The 20,937-nt window shown below is 37.0% G+C and overlaps 1 pseudogene; it reads right to left on the bottom strand.

Moving 5' to 3' along the window:
• Positions 1-832: 832 nt before the first annotated feature.
• Positions 833-1,914, bottom strand: LOC129519105 (hsc70-interacting protein-like; annotated as a pseudogene).
• Between the last annotated feature and the right edge of the window lie 19,023 nt (positions 1,915-20,937).

Here is a 20,937-nt window from a genome sequence, read left to right as displayed (position 1 = left end):
TCTTTCAAATCAAGACTAAACTCTGTAGGGGGACTACTTGTTTTGTGATAAGGAGAGTCCTAAAGTATTATGCAATTGACAGAATTTACTATGCATTTATGGTATTATGAGTTTACTGTATTTGGGTTCGTTCAAATAATTTCACATATCTAGTAGAAATTGTATCTTATGTGATGATTTAATCTAACCACAGCTGCGGCAATATAAATTACACTTAAGACTATGCTGATTGATTATAATCAGTTGTAATCATGTCTTATAATTACATTGCATTCTAGAGGCAGAGGCTGTTTAAGCCTACTCAGCACTGAGCTATATAAAGAAGATTATTTGTTACTTCTGACAGTCTCAGTCAACATTCAAAATTGCCTGCAAACAATAAGTTTTATTAAATTTATTGTACAGGCGTCAAATAAGGTTCTTGATTTACCCGCAGAAGTTGAAACGGAATTGTAAGCCAGCCTAATGCTTATTAACTACTATTTACACTGAAAATATCTTTTGTAAAAACATTCATAATTCAGAGCATGGGTTACATTGATGTAGCATTTTTAGGTACGTGGTATTTCAAAGTATATACATTTTACCTAAAAAAGTAATCAAGTGAGAAGATGAGGAGTGTGAGGGGGTATAGATGAAACAAAATTAGCAGAATATTGGTAATGTATTGAAGCAGGGTCATGAGTATGTAAAGGTTTGTTATATTATTGTTTAGTGTATATATGCTTAAAATTTCCACACATATATATGCAATTTATTTATTTATTATTGATTTATTTATTTTTATTTTTTTGCTTTTCCTTCAGCTAGGGCTTTATTTGTCAGAAGGGCGTTATGCTTGACCTCCAAATTTGGCTGGCAATTTACTGATAAGATTCATAACCTTTGGGTTGCTCTGATATTTTAACGTGTTTGCTGGGTTCTGGGCTACATCCTGGAAGGCCACCATAACTTCTGGATCCTACAGGGCTGCAAGAACCTCTGGGTCACCAAGAATTTCATTAAGCCCAGGCATTCCTGCCATTCCAGTCACCCCCCAGCCAACCCAGGCATCCCCCCAGGAAAGCCACCTGGGAAAGAGCCATACTGAGCTCCTGGTTGTCATCTGGCTTCTTCCTCACTTTGGACTCTCATGTTCTTCCCAAGCCTTCTTAACCCTTTCTATACTTTCTTTGATCTCTTGCTCTTCACGTTTTGTTCATACTTTCTCTGATGTTCAGCAATTTTCTGGGCCCTCGGTTGAACTTCTTTCAGCATTACACTAGCATCTTCCTCATAATCCAGTTTACAAGCAAGGCCAAGATCATGTGCTGCTCCTTCCCAATGACCCAGAAGTCTGTGTGCTTTCCCTCACAACTTCTAAGGCTGAGCTGAATCAGGATTTATTTCAATAGCTCTGTCACACTCTCAAGTGGCACCATTTGGCTTCTGTAATTTGATGAAGACACTGGCTCTCTTGGCATACAGAATGGCCAAGCATGGATTCAGTTGGATGGCATCTGTGAGCAAGTCAATGACTTTCTGTAGGCCACCATTATTTAGGGCATCAATGGCAGCCACTCGTTTATCATTTGCCTGATCCATCATTTCCTCAGTTATCTCTACATTTTCACCTCCCATTTCTTGAGGGGCATCAGTATCTGGTTGAATCACACCTTCATTGTCAATTTCTAGATCACTTTCCTCACCTAATGGTTCATCGGTCTTCATGTTTTCCTCCACCTTCTTACTACCTGTTTTTTCTTCCTTGATATTGTCTTTTGATTTAGTTTTATGAGTAGCAAGTGGTATTTTACCCCCCATGGTCTCCACCCACTCCTGCAGGAAGTGCATTTTCTCGGTGTGGAGAATGCTCAGATCCTGCTGACACACTTTCAAGAAGGCCCGAAGCTTGCTCACTTTGTGGGGATCCATGGTTCAGAGGCGGTGGCAGGTGGCAGGTGGCAGGCAGTTGAGGTTGGGGCCCAATTCCAGGGGTGGGTACTAGCTCAGCGTGACCATGTGAAAAAGGGGCTATATATAACTTTATATTGTATTCCTATTGCCCTATGATGTTAAGAAAGAACTCAAACTAATTTGTCACCATAGTGTCACATGCTCTTTCACCTCATGAAAAGAAAGCCAGGTTTATCAGGAGAGAGAAGACCAGGAATGAAGAGAGTCAACAGAGAGCTCGTGAATCTCCATACTCTTCTGTGGTAAGGAAGACAGACTCCTCCACTTCCCAATTTGAATCATAGGGGGAGAACTTTAAGTGTTTCAGTATCACAGAGACCAGTGATTGACACAGGACTGCAAAAAGCTAAGGGAGAGAAGGTTGTGGTATTTGCAAGTGATGACAGATGCTTGGCAAGTGAAAGCCAACTGGACATATGCAGAAAGGGTACAAATTTCCTAGGATACTGTAGAGACCAAGGAAGATGGGCACAAGTGAGGAATCTTGAAAACCCCCAACCAAGACTGTCCTCAGCATGAGGAGTCTGTGTGATATATATAGTTAGAGAAAGGGTTGATGAAGTGATACATAGCAAGGGACTATGTCCCTTAGCTGAGCTGGTGTTGAGAAGCCCTCCAAAGGAGAAAAGTAGGGCTGATCCCTGGGGGGAAAAAGATGAATAAAAGTTTCCCTAGAGGAAAACATTTACATTTGGGAATTGGCCACTCCAAGAATTGCATTTTCAGGTTACATCAACACCCACTATAAAAGATTGTCCTTGTTGGACCAAGAAAATGCCCAATCAGGAAAGGCAGGAGAGAAGAAAGAGGGAAGAAAGCAATTCCCTTCTCCACTATTGTTTTCCTTAATCCGGGTGAGGCCTGAGCTGTAAGGATAGGGGATCTGGGTAAGGGTTGGGGGTTGAGCAGAAGAGGAAGGGAGAATTTAAACCTGAAGTGAGTCCGGTGATTCATGACAATTCTGTAATGCAGGGCTTCCAGTATTGCAAAATATCAATAGAGAGCCAGAACTATGAGGGCACAGACCTGAAAAGAGTAGAAAAACCCTTCAATTTTCCTCCATTATTTTTCCTACAAGTATTTTTTTTTCTCCCAGAAAGAGTTGTGACATTTTGAGACTTGTGGAGGAATAAATAATCATGTCAAGAAAAGAGATTTGGAAGAACAATGCATGGAAATAGAAGGGAGACCCAACTTAAATGTTTACAGTGATGACCATAATGAGTCGCTTCCTCATTTCTTCTCATCACAGTTTCAATAACTGGGATAAATAACCTCCCAAGTTAACTTAAATTAGAAAAAAAAAAAAAAGAAGAAAGAAAGAAAAAGAGGGAGAGAGAAGAAAAAGAAAGCCACAAGGTTATAAAACAAACTCCGTCACCAAAGTGATCTTCATATTCCATCTGCTCCAGATAACAGATTCTCAGAAATTCTTTTTTTTTTTTTTTTTTTTTTTTTTTTTTTTTTTTTTTTAGAGAGAGAGAAAATAAGGATAAAAGTAATAATTTTGAGGTATGACTTTTGATGCTATTGAGGTTATGGAAATGTGGAAAGTGAATGCTGAATTGTTAGAGCTAGTAAAAAAAAAAAAAGCTTCTTCTGTAATACAGTCTTTGAAAAAAAAGGAGCCAAGAAAAATGAGAGCACATGGTAGTAACATATTGAAAATAAAATATGAAATCTTAGGTTATATACAACATGTTTCAGTATATTTTAACTGAATGGATCAATCATTATCACATGTCAGTCATTAAGTGATTATCAAACTTCCTCTGTAATGGATTTCTTGACTAGCTAAACCATTAAAAATAGAAGTCACCATCAAGCCACAGGAAAAAAAATGAGAGACTGAAATTTTGACATTAAACTAGATTGGATTATCTAAAGACTGAAAATGGGACTGTCTGGTAATAGATTAAATTTATATGCAAAATTGGGCATCTGCTGTAGTTGTCATTAGTGGGGAAGGTCAGGCTCAGGGGGCTTTAGATGCTATTGATACTAGTTCATTTGTAAGCCAGATGTGCTCACATATTTATTAAGATCTCAGCAAAGAACTTTATAGAAAATAAAACATTTTAAAACTGATCAAGGAATACGTTAATGATTAGAGAATCAATTATTCAATTATTTTTCATTATTAATTGCAAATAATAACATGTAGGGGAGGACAATTATGAAAAAACGTGGTCTCTGCCTTCAAGAGACTTGCAATTACCAATCTAAGATGAGCAAACAGATGATCCTAATTCAAAGCAGACATTTGCAAGTGTTCATATATGATCAAATTTAATTGCACAGCTATCCTCTCCGGGGACAAATATATAATTGAGTTCCCATCAGAAATATGGACTTACAGTTTTTTACAAAGTGAAACACGAAGGTAGCCATTTTTTTTTTGCCATTACCTACTTTATTTTATTTTTATTTTGTAATATATAGGGATGACAAGCAGCTCCGAGTCACCTGCAGGTTCTAGTTGGTTAGTAGTAACTGCCTGCAAGAGTTGCCCAACATGAGCCTAGGATCATCTGGAAGGAATGTCGGATCCATCACAAATCCCTGAGAGGGAGGCAGAGGCACAACCACAATCTCCCATCTTTGACCCAATTACAGGACACAGGAGCACTTCCCTGAGTTTTCTGAAATAGAGGCCACATTCCGATGTGTAACAGGTGATTACAACCACAACATTTCCACATTAACGGCTTAGGTGGCTAAGGTTGCTGGAGTCCATATTTCAGAAAAAACAAAACAACCTTTTTTTTGGTAACAGACATACAGATATCTGAAAATTTGAAAACTGTCATTATATGGCATCCTGGAAATTATTTTTAAACTTACCACAGATTTACTGAGTGACTGACTAAAACTATCTTAATACTGCCAAACAAACATCTTCATGGAAGATCTGGAACCAGAGTATAAGTGGTCTATCATGCATGGCTAACATAGTCTAAAACTGCTATTTACAATTTTCTTCATTTTTTTTGTATCTTATGAACTGAATTTATATGCTATGTGTAAACTTCTTTAAATGTACTCCTTAAGCATATTTAAACATTAATACAATTATGGTCAAATGTTTTTTTAAAAGTCTTTTTTATGTTAATAAATGATGTAGCTTGGATTTTCTCATACTTTTCAGAAGTTAAAAAAGTCACTTGTAACTAAAATGAGACAAAATTAATTTTTGTCTTTTCATTCTCCTGAAGTTCTTTGAGAAATTAAAATTCCGTAAGAAGTAGACAATGAAAATTAAGTTCCAAGGATAAATTCAAGTTTTTCTAACTATATTTTAATAGAATCACATAAAACTCTTAAGCAATAATATAAATGCAGCCAGATTATCTGAGTTCTAATCCTAATCCTAACTCATATCTGAGTTCTAATGCCATTTCCTAGGTGAGGGACCTTGGGCATGTTACTTATCCTCTCCTAGTTTCGTTTCCTTGGCTGTAAAATGTAGATATTAACACCTCATTGACTTGTATGGGGGAACCACGGTTATTATATCCAAGGTGTATAGACTCAGCGCCTGGTACGTAATAGGGGCTCTATTAAGGCTAACTATTATTCTTAAAATCTATCCTAGGAGAATAACACACACATACACATACTTGATAATGAGGTGAAAAATCACCTAATCTCCAGCAAGTATAAAAGTCTTGAGAAAAGGAAAAAAAAAAAACCTAATTTAATATTTTACCACTTAAGGATACACGTTGCTATTACACTTTGTTGGTGCCAAAATAGTTACAAAGTAAGTGGGACAGGCCTGCGTGAATATGGCTGTGGGCTAGGTAGTCCAAGTAGAATACAAATACCAGGTAATGCAATTATGTTTTAAAGACATTTTTATATCATTGATTTTGTCTGATAATTTAATTATGGGCACTATTTATTGAAAACGTTTGCATCTTGTTCTAGACATCTGTCTCTGCTGTGCACTTCATTACACCGCTGTGACACCCTGCGCTAATCACAAGTAACTGATTATGACATTTTCAGGCCGATTCTGTTTCTGGCGATGGTGGCAAAAGCTCTGTTCTGGGTTCTGTGCTTAGATAACACTGTACCTGGAAAACATGATTTTGCTGCAATAATAGACCAACGTGAGCAACGGGAACTGATGATGTTAAGCGATCGCTACTTTCTGGCTTCTTTAGCATTGGTCCTAAAAGCAGTGTAGGGTATGCATGGGAGCATGGGCTCTGGGATCAGGAGGTTAGAGCCTTGGGTTAGAATATCAGAAAGGAAGACAGAACATGAAGACTCCTAACTCTGGGAAACGAACTAAGGGTGGTGGAAGGGGAGGAGAGTGGGGAGTGGGGGTGAATGGGTGATGGGCGCTGAGGGGGGCACTTGATGGGATGAGCACTGGGTGTTGTTCTGTATGTTGGCAAATTGAGCACCAATAAAAAAATAAATTTATTATTAAAAAAAAAGAATTCCAGGCTCCCCTCTGTCATCTTAATAGGGTGAAGTACTGAACCTATATAAGACTCCTTTTGCTTATCTGACTGATGGTCAAAGGGGAGTCAGTACAGCAATGTGCTATGCACTAAGAAAGAACTACCTGGTTTCTTTCTTTTATGACAGCCCTCGGAAACGATTCCTGCTCAGATAGATCATTCAACATGATCAAATGGGCTCGGACTGCTTCACTGAAACTGAAGTGGAGAACTAAAGTAATCCTTGTAATTCAAGCAGAGAAAACACTTCGTCTCAACTATTTAAATATTTCAGGCAAAAGAGTGTCTTGGGCCTGAATTATGAGTGGCTGCCCTGTGCTCCACTTTACTCACATGGGTAAACACAGCCCAAGTGTGCAGCAGCGATTTTAATGAGCTCAGTCAGGCTAAACCCTAATGTAATGGTTGCAAGATGAAAAGCCAATAGCATTTTAACTCCAAGCCAATGCATTGAGGGTACTGAAAAATCACCTGGGAAAGATCAGTAGAACAATTACATGGACAGAGAAATGCTGCTAATTGCTAATGATCAGCGAAAATACATGTAGATGCCTGGGATGTTACTGTACAGGTGTGGGATTCCATTTGACATTTGTCTTAGATTTAATGTCTGACATTTGTGTAACTTCCAATTAAAACAGAATAATGATAATTAGATAAGAAAGAATGTGTTGGTTAAGCTCTGAAATTTTACTACATTCCTACGTACAATAAACTTCACTACTTTGACATTTAACTTTTTTTTTTATTCTGGCTCTATGAAACATGTATCAACAGAAACTAATGAAGTTTATTATATTCCTAATATTTTTAAGAATGATAGCCTAGGCAAAATATGAATACATATATTAATAGCCCTAATTTTTAAAGCCATCCGGGAGACTAATGTCCAGCCGATATGCGCTAATATGGGCTTTACTGGATTTCCAACCCTGGTGTCCGTTCTGTGGCATTCTTTGTACCATCCACATTCACTACCACTGCTCATTGGTTGGTGTCTACATGGTACCAATTAGTAAAATTTCAAGTGTCACTCAGTTTCACGTGTATCACAAAGAATCTCGCTGCTGGTATTTACACCCTGAATTAAGAGTTTGGTAATAGTTTAAAATATGAAGATCAAAAACTCTTCTTATGTGAAAAAAATAATTGGTGAGTAATAATATCATGAACTCTTACTCAAATGAGAATTTTTAAGTATTATTGATTACTGATTTGGCTTTGTTTTCTAAACATGTCATTTAATTAAGTATCCAAACATTTCAAATCAAAGAAACTCTCAGAATTTCCATACAATGTGGTTAAATGGTCGAGTGATTTAACCTTGATTTCTTAATCCAATTTAGATTGTATGAATACAAACAACCGCAATGCAAACTTACACATCTCAATTCCTCTGGTTCACTTTTATTTATAATTAGCATATTTTTCTCATAAATTTCATTTTCTCTGATTTTTATTGTGTACATTCATGTATATATTACTATGTATGTATGCATGATTTTTCTTTTTTTTTTATTTTTCTTATGTATGTTACATTCGGGAAATCTTACTGATTTACACTGAAATAAATAGGAAGGAGGTACTAATTTGATCTATTAACTCTGAAACACGTTTTAGGTGGTAAACATCTCTTTTTGGAAAACTGTCTTTGAAAAAATAACGTCTCTCAGGTCCCAATGGAAATACCATTCCATTACCATTTGAAGGTAATTTATTTCCAATCTGGGTTTATGTGTAAAAATCAGCTAACATGCTTCTAAAACACATCAGAGAATTTTACTGACTCATACCAGATAAGCGGTTGAGAAAGAAGAAAATACAATTTGGTGGTGTTTTGAAGTAAGACTCTGTCATCTTAGCAGAAAGGGAGCTACTCTTAGATTTAGAAATGAGAAAGAAGAAGCATTCAAGACCCAAGTGTACAGTGAAAGTATATAAGTACATTTAACCTGTAGTTTCCACTGGCAACTGCTAAGCTTAGTTATGGGTCTACTTTTTTAAAGATGAGTAAAAATGTCTATGGGATGGTTTTGGGGAGGGGTGGATAAGTACACATGTAAACACACTAAAATTTAAAAAGCCATTTATTGGGTGCTTATGTTCTAAACAATATGTGATACATTTTATGCTCCTTAACTTATGTGATCCTATAAAGTAGATATGTTTAGTCCCATTTTACAGATAGGAGGAAGGTAAATTGCTTGCCCAAGGTCAAGCAGTTATAAATGGCCAGAACAATATATGTTTGAGGTCTGTCTGGCTTCAAAGCACATACTCGCTAGTTGTTAGGGGATAAACCCTATAGATAGCATCAGAGCCCACACATTAAAGGTTCAGTTCCATAAAACTGCCTCCCACATCAGATGCCGATTGAAAGTACTAGATCCCCATTGAAAGTACTAGATTCCCCAGGTTACCCACAATTCTGTCTGATTTGGCTACAAATTGCAGTTGCCATGTCTGCCTCATAGGGTTCTGTTAATTTTTTAAAGAGTCTCATAGAACTCGGAGGAACGCTTATCAGTTTTTACAGAATATGAAAAAATATACAGAATGACCAGATTAAAAGAGACTCAGGGCAAGATCTGGAGGTCCCAAAAGTCGGAGCTTCTACCCCTGTGGATATGTTCATCAACATGCAAGCTTTCCAAAACTCAAACTATTGGAATTTTTCTGGAGGTTTTCTCACATAGGCACAATCACTTATTTTCTCCACTTTTAGCCCTCTCCTCTTGGGAGATTGGGGAGTGGGGCTAGAGATTCCAAGCTTCTAATCATGGCTTGAGTTTTCTGGTGACCAGCCCCATCCAGGAGCCATCCAGGAGCCCACCCAGAATCATCTCATTAGAGCAAAAGATGTCTTTAGGGCTCTCATCACTTAGGAAACCACAAGCATTTTAGGAGCTTTATGCCAAGAACCAGGGGCAGAGATCAAGACATCTCTTCTCTATTACCTCCCACTGGTCTAATGCTTTGAGCAGTAAGAATGTCACTTACTATCATTTTTCTACAAGTAATACTAACTCATAAATATCCTCTTTTTTTTAAATTGTTTTTCTTTTTTTTTTTTTTTTTTTGGTATGAAACATACAAGGCATTTTCCTATAAAGAAATTCAAGAAGGAAAGAGATTAATCTGGAGACAGAATATGTAAAGAATCTAAAGAATTTCAAGTGCAATAAAATAATTAAAATTCCCATTGCAGATAATAAGGAGTAGTATATATTGATTTTATATTGAAATTAATATGTTGATTTCATTCTCTATATTATCCAAAAATGCCCCCAGAGCTCATTTAAGCCATTTTTCCTGGGTCCAACTTGATTTCTTCCTCCTTCCTTCTTGCAGATTAAATTGACTAAATCGAAGTATCTTAACCTTGGCACTACTGATATTTTGAACGAGTTAATGTTTTGACTGTGTGAGCCACATGACTGTGTGAGCCACATCTCTAGCTTCTACCACTTAGGTACCAGTATCATTGTCCATCCCCTCTGCCAGTTGTGACAAACAGAAATGTCTCCAGAATTGCCAAATGTTCCCAAGGGGGCAAATCTGTCAATGTTGAAAACGATTGGATTTGTTCAACAATAAAAAATTTATCATTCTTTAATTCTGAATCACTTTTTTAAAAAATATTTTATTTATTTACTCATGAGAGACACAGAGTGAGAGAGGTAGAGACACAGGCAGAGAGAGAATCAGGCTCCATATAAGGAGAACGATGTGGGACTCGAACCCTTTACCCCGGGGTCACGCCCTGAGCCAAAGGCAGACGCTCAGCTGGTGAGCCACCCAGGTGTCCCTCTGACTCATTTTGACTGAACAATGAAAATATATGGAATTAAACTTTGCTTCCCCATGATGAACATCAACTGTAAAGTACATATAAGACACAAAATGTATATTTTTTAACACATGCAAGAATTACTCCCAGTGGTTTGTGTTTTTTATGGCTTTCTTATTCCAACTGTTTCCTGTAAATGTCTGAAAATTCAAGTACTTGAAGAATAGAGAAACAGGAAAATTTTGAGTGAGCAAATGGAGCAGGATATAACGAGTAAGCTAATATGCAAATCTTATGATAACCAATGCTGGTAAAACGTCACCCAAAGTATACTTCTTATTCATAATAATTTGTTTTATTGGGGTCTGATAAGTGCAGAAAACTGAATATAGACACATTTCTAAAATTACTGACAGATCACTAATTATATTACTAGGGTCTATCTTTCTGTAGAGTTATAATGGTATTTTCCATAGTCTTTGTATTTAAAAAAACAGATATGTTCGGGACAATGTGATATGATAAGTGGCATTCTTTCTGATGAAATTGCTTTGAATTAAACTTATATTTGCTCCAGAATGAGAGCACCTCAGGTAATAAACATCAAACAACAACATCAATAACAACAAACATGCCTCACGTCTACCCTTTTCCTCTTTGCCATGTTAAACATGTTTATTCCCACACATCTCAGCACATTCATCTCCTGCTCTGATTTTTCAGGGAGAGCAATGAGTTTAATTCAAGCATTGTAAACAGCTTTGAGGACCTGAATTTTTGTCTATACTCTCTATCATTCATACCTTTTAACTCAGTGCATTTTCCTTTGTAATCCCAAATTAAAGAAAATGAACCTTAGAAGTTACAAAAAATCAAAAGGAAACATTGAGTCTTCTGAAAGCCACTATAGAGGGAAAAATATTAACAGAAAATATTTTTGTATTATTTTTTCTGAATATTCAAAGCAATGGTTTTAGATTAATATGTGCCATACATTATGAGATATGTGTAAATAGTCTACTTTCTCTGCCTCCTTCAAGTGAAGCAAAAAGCCTTTTAGAATGATGCCATTCACTAACTCTGGAGCATATATTTATTGGAATTAGCTTTATTCTAACTATGATTGAAAGTGAAATGTCACTACTATTCCCAATATTTATAAAATCTACCATCTCTTATTAAAATGTCGAAAAATTTACATAAGTTTTCATACATTCACATGTATACACCATAATCAGAAAGAAGCTATTTCCTAGTTGATCACTCTCATCTCTATTCCAAAAGAGGTCATTCTGTGCAGGTCACTAAGTTTTCACTGTCTCTAAGTGAATCCCTTCTTTACATTTTAACATAATGTGTTTTGCAGAGAAGAATCCAAGGCAATCCAATATATCCATAAAATCGTAGAGGAAAAAAGCACAGCATGTGTGTGTGTGTGTGTGTGTGTGTGTGACTGAGTATGTATATGTACGTGTATGAGAGATAAGTAAGAAAGACATGCAAATGGAGAGGGGATGCCCTTTTACTTTGCTGGTAGGTGGATTTGAAAGATGCCACATCAAACACGTTGGCCTTTTTGGTTGTCACTGAAAGCTTACATCCAGAATATGATGGTCCAGCTCTAGGAGGGTATGAGTTATCCCTAAAAATGTGATGACCTCTGAGGGTATATCATGGAAGCAACAACTACTGTTTGCATTAAAAAAAAAAATCATTCCCAGTCTTCTGCTCCATTGTAGTCCTAGGGACTTGCATATTTGACTAGACCTTCCTAGATTTGGACAGTTGAAATGTTCAGGGAATAACTCAATTTTAGCTGAAGAATTTTTGTGTGGTAATAACAGCTACCATGTATTCAGGACTTACTACCTGTACTCAGTGCTACCTGCACTCTTTCCAACAGTCCAGTTAATTACAGATAAATATATTTATTTTATAAGCAAAAAAATCTCTGTAGTTCAGAGAAGATAATAATTTATCCAAGATCACTCACCTAGTGAGTAACAGAGGGGAACACTAACCCAGGCTTTTCTGAGTCCAAAATTTGTGCTCTACAAACACTATACCAAAACCTGTAGAGGAGATATCAGATATCAGTAACTGTTCAGGATATTTTCTTAAATATCTTTTCATTTATCTGTAACTTTGGGAATTGGTATGAGAAAACAACAATAAGAATACCTAAAAATCTACCATGTGCCAGACTTTTCTGAGTGACTTATATACATAAACTTTTCCTCCCCAAAATCTTTTGAGTAGGTCCTGTTTTGAGCCCCATCTTAAAGATAAGAAAGCTGACAAAAAGAAAAGTAAGAATAGTAGGAATTTTTAACCTTCAAAATAGAAGCAGAAATTTGCACTGATGACATCAGGATTCTATGTTTGAGTCTGATTTGGCTAAAATATGTAATGAAACAAAACATAACTATACTGCCAGTAGAGTAACCATGTCTACCTTAGCAAGGCAAAGTAGTAGTTAGAGGCAATAGTGAAATCCCCTTGCTCTACTGGAACCTTGGGAAGACGTTAAGCTAATGCAAAATAAGCGTCTCTATTTCAGTTCTAATGGGATTGCAGTGGGAGCAGGTTTTCTTTGGTGGGTAGGAGGTGGCAGTGGAGGAGAGGAGGAGAAAAACATAAAAAAGTCTGAGTTCTGTGGTTCCAGTTCCATTTGTCATGTTAGATTCCTGTCCTGTCATACAGACCTACAAGCCTGCTTCCCCGTGAGACAAGAGAGATAAAGATCTGAGGGGCTCCAGGTCAACAATTCCAGGTCCATGTAACCTGGAGAAGAATAATCTTATGATCATGAGGATCTTAATACTCACATCGAAGAAGGGAGCAGGGCTAGTGCTGGGTAACCGAAGCCATTTCTATCTTTCATTTTCTCTAGGTAACCAAGGGATGGATGGGTCTCTTTACATTGAATACATGCCAGGTGTTAAAAAGCACTGAATTACTTGAATGATGTGAATGAATTAGGCAGACATGGGATATAAATCACAAAAGTTATCCTAGAAATCGTTCTACAATAGAATATAAATGTCAGGACTAAAACTAGAGAAAATAGCAGATGCTCTTCAGTCCAATGATTTTAAAAGGGTAGGTAAATATTGGTAGGGCCCAGCGGCTAGTCATCAAGACAGAGCCGAATTTCTTTTTCTTCTTTTCTTTAAATTTTCTTTTAATTTTAAACAAGGATCTAGGAGTTATCACTAGTTAGCCAAAAAGTCACTGGAGTCATCGCCAGTTAGCAAACTAACTCACCAAGTTCTAATTTACAAGCTAGTTGTTGGAATGGGAAAAGAGGGTAAGGAAAAAAAAAAAAAAGGCCAGAAGTGAAAAACAGACAAGAACCTGAAAGTTATGAACATCAGAGTAACTTCAGGACAAGGTAGATTATTCCAAATGCAAACAAACAAAGACAACAACAACAACAAAATCCCTACATCCCATCCATGAATTATTCTCAGCATCTTTGGTCCTGACCTCTCTTCCAGGAAGAATTTATTCCATCTTCAGGACCCCTTCTGGCCACACTGAACCCTGGGCCCTCCCACAGGCATTAGGTATTATTAAAGCAGGGCAGAGATCAAATGTCCACGCAAGAGAACCAGGATTCATCCGTCTCATGCTTTAAAATCCTCCCCTGTTTTTTACCCTCTGACTTCCCCAGACTCTAATCTCACTTGTTCTAACCAGCAACTGATTTCACATTTCAAATCTGCCTAGGGCGATGATATTTACTCTCTTCTGAGTCCTGCATCAAGCCCCAGAATGCAATGGGGCTTCTTCCTTCCCACCCGTCTTTCCTTCCTATGTAATAAGACAGGATTTTCATAAAGACAGAGACTACCTCGAGGCGTGCAGCAAATACATTGACTGAATGTATTCAGTCATGTGTTCGGGAAATAACTTTTTATACACTCAAGCCCTCTGTGCTTTACTTTTTTCCCTCCATATGTAAAGGGATATAATTGAGGTCACCTAGGCTTATGGTGAAAATTAATTGAGATAAAATAAACACAGCGCTTCACACAGGGCAATCATTATGGAAGTTTGTCATCGGATAATTATCACTAAGCAGTCAAATGGATACTGAGACCCCAAACGCAGCCCATCATCTTGCTAAGGTCCCATTTCTCACCCTCCTTGATCTGTCACACAGGCCAGAAAGGTGACGTGCAGGACCTGAGGAAAGCAGGTTGAGTGAGGGTCCTAATATCTAGTTCCTGTATAGTAAGAAAGCACCTTTGTCACCGATACAGGATTTTGTTTGTTTGCTTGACTCTCTTTGGCCACAAGCTCAGAGGGTGAATACAGCATCTGTGAATTTGCAAGAAGTCCCTGCCAGGAGCGTGCCCTGCCTGGAGGAACTGGTAACGTAGAACACCTGGCTCAGGTGAAGGGCAGCTATATGTGCAGAGCAAGGCAGCTGTTTCCAGCAGGCAGCCCCCCAATGTCGGTAACAGGAAGTTGGGCCTAGTTGAACTATTCCTGAAGAGCTATTCCTGTAATGTGCCCCGTCCCCCTGACCACTTCACGTGGCCCTGCATCCGACCATTATTTTCATCTGAATTTGTGGTTCGGGCTGTGTGTAAAGCTGGTACAAGGCAGGAGAATTCTCACTCGGCAAATTCATTGTTTCAGTGCTGACAATGGAGACACAAGAAATCATGGTTTTGTTTTTGTTTGTTATTTGTTTTTGTTTTTTTTCACTCTGGCTCAGAGATCCCTGCAGGATTTTGGATTAAGACCCCCTTCCTGAAATTGCTGGCAATTCTTTTGCTTGTCCTGATTACAGTGAACCCACCTCTCCTTCGCTTCCCTGTTGGATCCAAGCCCCTGCTCTTGTTCATCCCTGTAATACTGAACTGGAGCAACTCACCTGCTCCATCTTATGCTACACGGACAAAAATTTAAAATATTACCTTGCAGTGTGTGATACCTGTGCTATCATATAATTGCAGCCAAGTAACTTAATTAATGGACACATCAAGAAATCACAGAAAGGATGTAAGGGAAAGAAAGTGAGTGTAAACGATATAAGTGATTTGGTCATTTACCAGATTAAAAAGTTTGTATTCTATTGGTGGTTAACCTGGAATTTATAATTGCATAGTAACTTGATTTTTTGCTTAGCGGAGATATTGGCACTTTGAAATGTCACTAAGAACCCCCAAAATGTATCCACGTAAGAAAACCTGAGAGGATGGAGATAAATTTTTTACCATGTAAGCTATGGGAAATTCTAAAAAAAGCAAAGCAAAAAGAGTGACCTTCGACCAGCCTCTTTGTCTGACTGAGGAGTTCTTAAGTGTGAAAATAACTTCTGCATCTCCTTCTAAATGCTTTCATATTGAGGATGAGGTGCCTCTGAGTGGAGAAAGAGTTTAAAGTCTCAGGTCTCTGATAGAGAAAGCTTTCCCCCATCTTGAGAGCTTAACCTTAGGAGCAGGATGTTATAACCCTGTGCCTCATAAAACATAAGCACTAAATGTCGTGCTAGCTGGGTTTGGAAAGACTCACGTACCCCCACCCCCTTCCAAGGATTTAGTCTAAAATGGAGTCCAAATTATATCTTCAGCAATCGTAGGAAATGGAAGAGAGAAAGGCTATTTGACGTGATCCTTTGAGTGAGATAGAAACAAATCTCTTCTTTCAAACTGCATTAACTCGTGTCAAGTACCCAGAATCCGTTTAATAAATTGCTTTTTTCTAGTGACCAGAAAGAGTTAAGACACTTCTACATGGCAAGCAGTTCTTGACCTTCTGGGAGGCAGGATGTGAGATGGGTGATTAAGGGAAATATGAAGTCCAGGAGTTAATAAGGGGGGGGGTAATTATCCAGCTAATTCCGGTTATGAATCCCACCTTGTAAGATGTACTTATTAAAACAATAACGGACACACTGATAACCACACGAAGGGATCTGGAAACATAAAACAAGAGTGAGAGTAATTATGAAAAAAAAAGTGAGATCATGAACTCTAGCGAAATCCACATGTGTGCATTTCCATTACAGTACAGTTGGAAGTTATGCACACTCCTTTCTTTGATCTTCCCCCCAGCCACTCCCCCACAGTACCCCTTCCACTCCTTTGAAATCTTACAGAGGTCAAAGGAGACCTGGAGACTCTTCCTGTCTTGGGAGGAACAAAGAGAGGTCACTGATGGTCGACTCTGTGGACACAACCAAGATAGTGATTCTACCCTTTGGTGAGCTTCCTCTTTCCTAATATACCTGAAATGACTAACTGTGATGACATTGAATTACATTTTGAATACATCAAGTCCTTTCTACAAACCCATCTTCTTCATATGGAAAACTAAAAAAAACAAAAAAAAAAAAAAAAACAACACATACACAACTAAGCCTTTGTCCAAAGCAATCTACAAAATAGTGATAAACTATGTTATAATATATGTCCATCATATTCGTTTTTCATCCCAATTAACCTAGGTAAATTTTATATAATATATAAGCCAAATTAAAGAGAATAACCATTATTGTATTCAGCTAAGTTATGCTTTTGTGGTATCATCAATATCTCAAGACAGGAAATTTACATTATGATTAAATATAGTTTAGTAACAATAATCATTAATATTGTTACTATAACATATTTATGCTTTGGTAAAAATATTTATTGAGACATTTTATTCCAAGGATTTCACAAAGTGTTAAATATGGAACTATATCTTCATCTGTATTAATGTACGAGTTCTACCAAATGAGACTAATGGATGCTATTGAACACCTACTGCCTAGTTTCTGGCAGAGAGCACACATTCAATAATCATAGCTTTTTCATAGGACATTTATTGGTAAGAATTAATCTTTCTTTTATTCCCTCATACTACATAATATAATTTTCTCATATTAGTCAATTTCATACAGGTCTATTACTATTCTAAAATTTGGATGATCCTTGAGGGGAAGTGCCACTTGTATCATTCAAAAAAATCTTTCTAATCTTTAGAAAGATAATCATGCACAGGTTAAGTTTTTTTTTTTTTTAAATGATACTTGAGTAAAGGACTCATCGAGCAAATTTCAAATGCCTAAAGTTTCAGCATTTTTAGCCATCGTATACCTGGAAGATATCTACTGGCCCAATATTACCTAATTGATTGATTAGAAAATATCCAAAGCCTCTTAAGAGACATTCGAGTAAAATGATGTGCAAAATTATTAACTATAATCCAAAAGTATAGTTTTATTTCTGGGTAAAATTTGCAGACAAAACCACAACTCCTTTTCCTCTGGAGTTGTATTTCTTAGAAATGTCATATCTAATATCTTTTAAAATTTAGCTTTAGTTAATTTTCAAAATGTGACTTAAATATTCACATTGTCCCAACCATGGAACGCTATATCAGTGTTTGTTTTGAAGAGATAGAGGGGTGGGGATTGAAGAACTCAGCGAGTTATTGTTATTATCACAACTATTCTTTTTCTTTTTCTGAACGTGAACAAGGTAATACCATGCATTTCCACCCCAGTAGTTATCAAAAGTCATTCTAAAATTGGGGACTATGAAGGCACTGCACTATGGAGGGCTGCATCAGGTCCTTTGTTTTTCTATCTTTACAAGATGATCTAAAGATGTTAATTACTATGTTTGTATGTTAATCTACCTATCCATTCACTCCCTTTACTATGCCTTTAACGAGTCTTGGGGACCATTTTATGTCCTTAAGTGAGCCTCTGAATATTTGATTTGTTCAGCACTGGCCCTGTAAACTGTCACCACGTTGTATAGTAGTATTAGTGAAGTATATTCCACTGTGGGGCCGTTCTGAGCTCTCCAGTAAATACTGTGGATTATTTAAGCCATTTTTATATATTACACAGATTTGTGCATTTTTATGGTGGCTATACATATTTATAAGTTTTTAAAAGAATCATTTTGTTTACTTGTACAGTTCAAGTTTATTGGGAAATATATATTTATGAAAGTTTTAAAACATGTTATAGATTATATGAATACTCATTTAGTTACACTTAGCCCCAAACTCTTGAAAATTTCTTTGCCCCCAATCATTGTGCATTTTATTTATGATAACTACTTTGCCAAGATCACTTTGAACATTTTCTCTTTTCAAATAACAATAATAAGAATCGCTGGGGGATAATTTATATTTTGTTTTTAGAAATCATTTGGGAACTTTCTTAAAGCACATAGGATAGTGCTAAAATAATTTCTAATTAGAAGTAATTCAAAACTACTGGAAGGCAGGAACTTCTAAGATGTTCTGCTACTCTTTAAAACATAAGCAGAATGCTGAGCTTCATTCGGTCACACGAGTATTTATCCTGTGCCTACTTTGCTGCAGCTCACTGCACCAGACAAATATGGGGATACAAAACTGTAAATGATATTCATCATCCTCCTGTTGTTTACATTGAAATATCATTAAAAGTATCTATTAACATTATTCCTATCATTGTAACATTATAACACGTGTTAAGTTATGACACCTATGATCGCTCTCTTATTTGACGAGATTTCATTATGATTTGGCAAGGTCTAGAGGGATGTGCCCCTCTGGTTAACCTATTTTTTCTCTTCTTCATAGCCAAAATTTTAAATGGGTTCACATTACCCATTATTTTCATTACCTGACCTCCCATTTATAAGTCAACATACCATTATATGAGTTCCACTTAGCACTTTATCAAAACAACTTCAACTAACGTTTCCAGGATTCTAGGTTCCTTAAACCAATGGACATTTGCCATCTCCCATCTGCCTCAGTATATTAGCAGACTTTGATACAACCTCTTGACACATTATCTTCCTTGGCTTCTAACACATCACCTTATCCAGTTTTTTTGTTTCTTTTCTCTAAATGCTAATACTGTTTCTTTGTATTTTTGCCCTATACTCCCAACAGCTGAAATAGTTGGAATTTATGCAACTATTTGGCTTAGTCCAATGTAAGCCCATTTAGTTTTTCATCATCATTGTCTCCTTCGTTTCTATGACTCCAAATCAAATCAAACAGTAGTTCAAGAAAGAACTGAGTATTACCCCCACCATCATACCACCTCAAAATTGGTCACCTTCCTAATTTTTTACCCTGGGAAATTGCACCATCATCCATCCGGTTCATTCAGAAATCTATGAGCCAACGGATACATGAAAAAAACTCAACATTACCCACCAACAGGAAAATACAAATCCAAATTACAATGAGATATCATCTCACACCAGTCAAAATGGCTAAAATTAAGAACACAGGAAACAACAGATGTTGGTGAGGATGCAGAGAAAGGGGGATACTCTTCTGCTCTTGGTGGGAATGCAGACTGGTACAGCCACTCCGGAAAACAGTATGGAGATTCTTTAAGAAGGTAAAAATAGAACTACCCTATGATCCAGCAATTGCACTACTAGTTATCTACTCAAGATACACAAAAATACTAATTTGAAGGGATACATATACCCCAATGTTTATAGCAGTATTATGAACAATAGCCAAATTATGGAAACAGCCCAAGTATCCATTGATAGATGAATGGATAAAGAAGGTATATATAGATAGATATATAGAGATATATATTCACATACACACACACACACACTGGAATACTACTTAACTATAAGAAAAAAATGAAATTTTACCATTTGCAATGGCATGGATAAAGCTAGAAAATATTATTCTAACCAAAAAAAAAAAAGTGAATCAGAAAAAGAGAAATACGTATTATTTCAGTCATATGTGGAATTTAAGAAACAAAACTAATGAGCAGTTCATGGGGAAGAAAAGAAAGAAAGTGAGAAGCAAACCAAGAAACAAACTCTTAACTGTAGAGAACACATTGATGGTTACTAGAAGGGCAGGGGGATTGGGGGAATAGGTGAAATAAGTGATGAGAGTTAAGGAGGCCACTTGTAATGAGTGCTGGGTGTTGTATGGGAATGTTGAATCACTCAATTGTACACCAGAGTCTCATATTACACAACATGTTAACTAACTGGAATTAAAATAAAAACTTAAAGAAAAAAGAAATATATGAGCCTTTATTATCACCTCACTCTCCTTCACTCTCATTTCTAATTCATCTCCAAATCCTAAAATGTATTATCTCTAAATAGTAGAATATCTCTAAATTGACCACTTCCCTCCATCTTCAGTGTTATCATCTTAATAAACGCTACCACTCTCTCTCATCGCGACTACTGGAATGCTCCTCTGTGTGATCTCCCCATATCCCATCTTCCAAACTCTCTCAATTTTAGACAGCGTAATCTTTCCAAAAAACATTCTGAACATGTGTCAATTCCATTTATTTACATTGTTCCTCACTTTCCACAGAGAATTAAAACCTTCCAGATACTTTCTGATGACCTTTGGATAAAGATCAAAATCTTTAACCCAACCCACAAAGCAGAGCTTGGTCTTTATTTCTGTCTTCAATGTCATCTCACAAACTACTCCCCTTCCTTGTCAGTTATCTCCTGGAGCATCACCCCCTGGAGGAGGCCATGTTTCTTCTCACTGCAGGGCTTTTGTGACTACCTCTCATTGTGTTCTAAATGCCCTTCATAATTTCCTTTCCCTGGTTAAATTTTTCCTACAGATGACTCTTCCTGAAGGCATACTCTAGAATAAGCTTCTTTGTTAAATATCCTCAGAGAGCTGTGTTCCTTTTCCTCAGGCCATTATTTCAGTTTGCCTGATTGTGTTTGGATCCTCGCTCTGTCC

Source organism: Nyctereutes procyonoides, unplaced genomic scaffold (assembly GCF_905146905.1).
Source record: "Nyctereutes procyonoides isolate TBG_1078 unplaced genomic scaffold, NYPRO_anot_genome, whole genome shotgun sequence".
In the NCBI taxonomy this organism is placed as follows: domain Eukaryota; kingdom Metazoa; phylum Chordata; class Mammalia; order Carnivora; family Canidae; genus Nyctereutes; species Nyctereutes procyonoides.
The sequence above is the reverse complement of the archived record's forward strand: the minus strand, read 5'-3'. Positions and strand labels throughout refer to the sequence as shown.